We start from the raw sequence: 6000 nt of genomic DNA, 5'->3' as shown, positions 1-6000 counted from the left end.
AGAAAGAAAGGAAGAAAGAAAGGAAGAAAGAAAGGAAGAAAGAAAGAAAGAAAGAAAGAAAGAAAGAAAGAAAGAAAGAAAGAAAGAAAGAAAGAAAGAAAGAAAGGAAGGAAGAAAGAAAGGAAGAAAGAAAGGAAGAAAGAAAGAAAGAAAGAAAGAAAGAAAGAAACATCAAGTTAAGTGGGCAGCTTCTGGTCATCAAAAGTCATGTCATCATTTCCCTGATGTCATGGTCCTCTTCGAAAACAAAGGACAGACACAACCTCTGAGTAGATCGAGCTGCCTGAAAGGGGACCCAGCTAGTTGGTTAATTCAGCTCCTCCTCTCCCTCTCAGTCTCCCTCTCTTTCTCATTCTCCTCTCCAATGGAAGTTCAATTTTGATGGCCAGAAGAACAAAAGGGAAAAACCACTAGGAAGAAAAAAAGAGAAAATAGCATGCTTCGATCATAGTCCTTTCTCTGGTTGTAGATAGCATTTTCCATTATGAGTCTTTTGGAATTGTCTTAGATCATTGTATTGCTGAGAGGAGCTCACCTATCATAGTTGATTATCACACGATGTTGTTATTACTATGCACAATGTTCTCCTGGTTCTGCTCACTTTACTCAGCATCAGTTCATGTAAGTCTTTCCAGGTTTTCTGAAATCCATCTGCTCATCATTTCTTATAGCACAATAGTATTCCATTACATTCATATACCACCACTTGTTCAGCCATTCCCCAATTGAAAGGCGTCTCCTCAATTTCCAGTTCTTTACCACCACAAAGAGAGCTGCTATAAACATTTTTTGTACATGTGGGTCCTTTCCCTTTTTTATGATCTCTTTGGGATACAGACATAGTTATGCTGGGTATTGCTGGGTCAAAGGGTAGGTAGTTTGATTGCCCTTTGGCCATAGTTCCAAATTGCTCCCCAGAATGGTTGGATCAGTTCACAACTCCACCAACAATAATTACTGTTTTAATTTTCCCACATCTTCTCCAACACTTATCATTTTTTCCTTTTTGTAATGTTAGCCAATCTGATAGGTGAGAGGTGGTGCCTCAGAGTTATTTCAATTTGCATTTTTCGAATCAATAGTGATTTAGAGCATTTTTTCATATGACTATAGATAGTTTTAATTTCTTCATCTGAAAGCTGCCTTTCAAATCCTTTGACCATTTGTTAATTGGGTAATGACTTGTATTCTTATAAATTTGACTCAGTTCTCTATATATTTTAGAAATTAGGCCTTTATCAGAGACACTGACTGTAAAAATTATTTCCCAGCTTTCTGATTTCCTTCTAATCTTGGTTACATTGACTTTGCTTATGCAAAATCTTTCTCATTTAATGTAATCAAAATTATCCATTTTACATTTTATAATGTTCTCTATCTATTGCTTGATCATAAATTCTTCCCTTCTCCATAGATCTGACAGGCAAACTATTCCTTGCTCTCCTGATTTGCTTTTGGTCTCACCCCTTATGTCTAAATCATGTACTCATTTTGACCTTATCTCAGTATATGGTGTGAGATGTTGGTTTATACCTAGTTTCATGGTACCAATTTCTCAAGAATGGGATGACCAGATAGTCCTTGGTGGTCTTCAGGATTCTTTTGGTGGTTCACTGCCTAGGCCAGGGTGCTAATCACACAGACTCAATTTAGTCTAATTCAATTCTGCATATGTTCATCAAGATATAGTTTCTAAAATGTCTTCCAATGGGAACTTGACTGTACATTTTAAAACAAAAAAGTGGGCATTTTTTTTTAAAAAAATGGCCAAATAGTTATTCCTTTACTCAGGTAAGAGCTCTCTGAGATTACTTTGAGGAGCTGGTGGGGCAGAGGATCCTTGAGAACATGCTCTTTCTCCCTGGTGATGTAGATCTTTGAGGAAAGAAAACAATTGTTTGAGGAACACTGATCTCAGAAGACATCAGAATACTCTATATGTGCAATTTTACAATTTTTTTTAAGCCATAAGCTCCAACCCTTGCTTTTTAAAGCATGAAATGTTTTACACATTCAGACATAAATTTGAATACTTTACTGATAAAACACTCACTCGAATTCAAGCCAGCATTAGTTTAAAAATGATAGTTAACTTCAATGATATTTTTCCATTCTCATTTGTCTATTGATCTTGAAAGTCACCTATATAATCAACAAGTATTTATGAAGTATCTATTGTATGCCAGACACTGTTAGACACTGGAGATACAAAGATGAGCCCAATCACTTCATTTCATAGATACAGGAACTAATATCAGTAGACGTTAAGTGACTTGTCCAGGGGTCAACAACTAATGAATGTCTGAGGCAAAATTCAATTCCAGGGCTTCAAGTCTAGTGCTCTATCCACTACATTGTTCTGTCCTCGAGGACTTTATATTCTTTTGAGAAGACAAGTACAGACAAAACATATACAAGTTAAATTGTAGGGTGAAGAGGGGAGGGAAGTGCACCAGCAGTTGAAGGATGAGAAAAGACTTCATGTATAAAAAACACTCACTTATTTGTTGGTAGAACTCATAATTTATTACACATTTGCTTTACAAAGCATGGTGTATCATGGTATTGCCAAAAAAGCTCTGGACTGTACATTAGGAAACTTGAGTTCTAGTCCTACTTTTTCCACTTACTCTGCAACTCTGGGCAAGTCATATCACTTCTGGACCTCAGTTTCTTTGCCTGTAACATGTAGGGCAGCTAGATGGCACAGTGGATAGAGCTCCAGTCCTGGAGTCAGGAAGACCCGAATTCAAATCTTGACCTCAGACACTTCCTACCTGTTTGACCCTGGGCAAGGCACTTAACCCTGTTTGCCTCAGTTTCCTTATTTATAAAAGAGCTGGAGAAGGAAATGGCAAACCACTCCAGCATCTTTGCCAAGAAAATCCCAAATGGGGTCATGAAGAGTCAGACATGACTGACAAACAACTGAACAACAAATACACCATACTATATAGTATAGTATTGTGTGTGTGTGCTTATATATCCATCCATCTGTGTATCTATGTATCTACGTATCTATGTATGTATCTATCTATCTATCTATCCATCTTGCAAACCAGATCAAGTCATGGGCCAGAATACACTTTACAGAAGGATTTGTATGAGAGTTCTTTCAAAAATAAGATCTATAATGAATTTAAAATACGATCTCACTAATTAAATCCAATGTTTAATTCAGGAACATTCTTATTGCTCAAAATGAGTTACATCTGCCTAATGTCAATTTAGGGCTAAGTTATAGTCAGTATTAATCTTCAGTGGTAACTGGTATTTTATCACAATGGACTATGTGAGTTTGTTTTACTAGCCTATTTTGTTCATAAATAATTTTCTTCAATTCAAAATCTAGTAAAGACAAATTTTCTAATCTCATTAGTCAACTCTCTTGTGTTTGGTTCCCAAATCTCCAATTTAATTTCCTTAATTTAAGAACTTCAGCTGTCTGGCTCCAACAGCCCAAAAATATGTGAAAAGGAAGTCAAGTAAAGTAATTCCCTATCATTCAACCACTTCTTTGTGACCAGCTGAGCCTCATGAACTAACAAATGGCTCTCTTCTTTCCATCCTGGTTATTCTATCATCTTTCTGCATGGTTTTGGTCACTTATCATGGCCTCTACCTTTGTTTCATTTTGACCTGGCTTGTGTTTGGTTCCTACTTTTCGTCTTTCACTCATCAGTGAATTTCTAGTCAAAGTAGTCTCAATAACTAACATCCCTTGAGAATTCCTCATCAACTCAGGTTCCCAACTGCTGGACATTGATCCCTCATTTTACTGTTGATGACAAAGAGCCATCTTTGCCAGAAACCTAGGTTTCATCCTCATCCCCTATATCTAAATCCCATAATTTCTACCTTTATGATTTCTTTCTCATGGTATAGTCTTTGAGTAAAGTCCTGGTGAGAGATTGCATGTTGTTGGCCAAGGACAATTCTAGTTAAATTTGGAGAAGCTTTTAACCAGTTTGACAGGGTGATAAATGTTTAGGTCAAAGTAATTCTCAAAAATTATTTACTAAGTGATGGAGGACTTGTGAATTATGACAATGAGGGCAACATAGTCATGGACAAAATATGCTCAATATTCGCTATGTGTTCCACCCAAACTCAAGTCCACTGTTGCTGTTCCTTGGACATATCTTCATACTCTCTTACTTCTAGCCCATACTGCTTGCATTGACCCCTCTTACCTTTCTTCACCTTTTATAACTTTTTTTCATTTCTCAAGGCCCAGCTCAAATACTACCTCTTATCCCCTTGGCTGGAAGTGATCTCTCTTGCCTATGTACTTTGTATGTACTTTGTATTAGACTCAGATGTATATCCTTTATCTCTCCCTAGACCAGAGATTCTAAACCTTCTTCGTGTCATGGAACCCTTTGGTAGTGTGGTGAAGCCAGTGGGCCCCCTCTTGGAATAGTGTTTTTTAAATATATAAATAAAATATGTAGAATTACAAAAGAAATAAATTATATTAAATATTTATTAAAATATCAAAAACACAAGCTGATAGACTCCAAGTTAAGAACTCTTGCCCTATACTGTAAGCTCTTAGAGGGCCGGAGCTATTCCTCATTGATCTTCACATTTGCCCACAGTAGGAAGAACAATGCCATATATATAGCAGGTGCTGAGTAAATGTTTGTTCTGTAATGAATTGCTGAATGAGTGAATGAATGGGATAGGATTTCCTAAGGTTCTTTTACCTTCAATGTTACACTACTAGCTCAGCTCTATCCACACATCACCCACCAATAGTCAACTTTCTATTTACCTAGACTTTCAGATTTCTACTACCATCCTCTCACATTCGAAGGTATGAAACTCAGACCAATCCACTTCCCTAACTTTAACAGCTCTATAAAGAGATTATCATAGAAGGTGATCAAACTAATGGATAGTTTGGGGATTGGGTTAAGCTATTTGATTATATTCAGATTATAGTTAGGTCATTTTTGAATCTCATCACTATAGATAACTAAAGGTAGAATGGATTACATTGTCCATGAAATTAAAATGTCAATGTTTGCAGGAACTGGAAAGTAATTTATCTACCCCCTTGGCTATGTGGAGGAAGCATGAGTAAACTTCCAGAGGAGAGTAATAATTCCCAATGGTCAAGGAAGCATTTTGTATTATCTTGGCACCCAAGTCATATTAGATAACAGTAATAAAGATCAAAGGTTACAAACTTTCAAGATTTAACATACCATTGTGTTGTTATTAAGTCTCAAGTGGAACCATTAAACCACGAATAATGAAATACAGCCTTTCAGATCAAAAATATATTTGTTAAAAGATGCTATTCTTTAGCCTTGGAGCTGTACTGTATTGGGCAACTGACCAATGAAGACATGACTGACTGAAACTAAGTTAGAAAGACTTTCTTTCAAAACCGCCCTGATGGCATTCCCATGCCCATTCCCGAATGATTGTTAAACTACTCACGATAAAAGAATCTGTGGGAGGAAAGGATATTATTAACAATTCACCCCAAATCTCTGCCTTCAGCAAGTGGAGAATGCATAACATTGCTTAGGGCTGGGCAAATGCCAAATGAACATTCACAAATAGCCTTGAACTTGTTGGCTGTTTCTTGAGGCTGAGATGCCCCTGTTGGCACTGAATTGTGTTGTCTGTGGCTATTTCATCTTTGGCTTTCAGCTCTCATTTAGCAAAGGTTGTTTAAAAGTATAAATTAGACATGGTCCCTAAATAAATTTTCAGCATGATGGCCTTTTCCTCCCTTTTGGGGGGTATATTTCAAATATAATACAATAGTCTCAGCAATGCTTTATTTGTCTGGATCCTGTTCTGAACTTCTTTCTGCTCTTCTCTTTCTTTTTTTTAAAATTATTCATTGACCTTCTATTCTTTCTTTTTTTCCTATCACTGTCACTACCCTCTCCTCCAATTCTTCCCCTTCATACATAAAAACTCTTCTTTATAACAAGTAATTATTATCGTGCAAAACAAATCTGCACATTGGCCATCGGT

Source organism: Trichosurus vulpecula, chromosome 1 (genome assembly GCF_011100635.1).
Source record: "Trichosurus vulpecula isolate mTriVul1 chromosome 1, mTriVul1.pri, whole genome shotgun sequence".
In the NCBI taxonomy this organism is placed as follows: Eukaryota; Metazoa; Chordata; class Mammalia; order Diprotodontia; family Phalangeridae; genus Trichosurus; species Trichosurus vulpecula.
The sequence above is the reverse complement of the archived record's forward strand: the minus strand, read 5'-3'. Positions refer to the sequence as shown.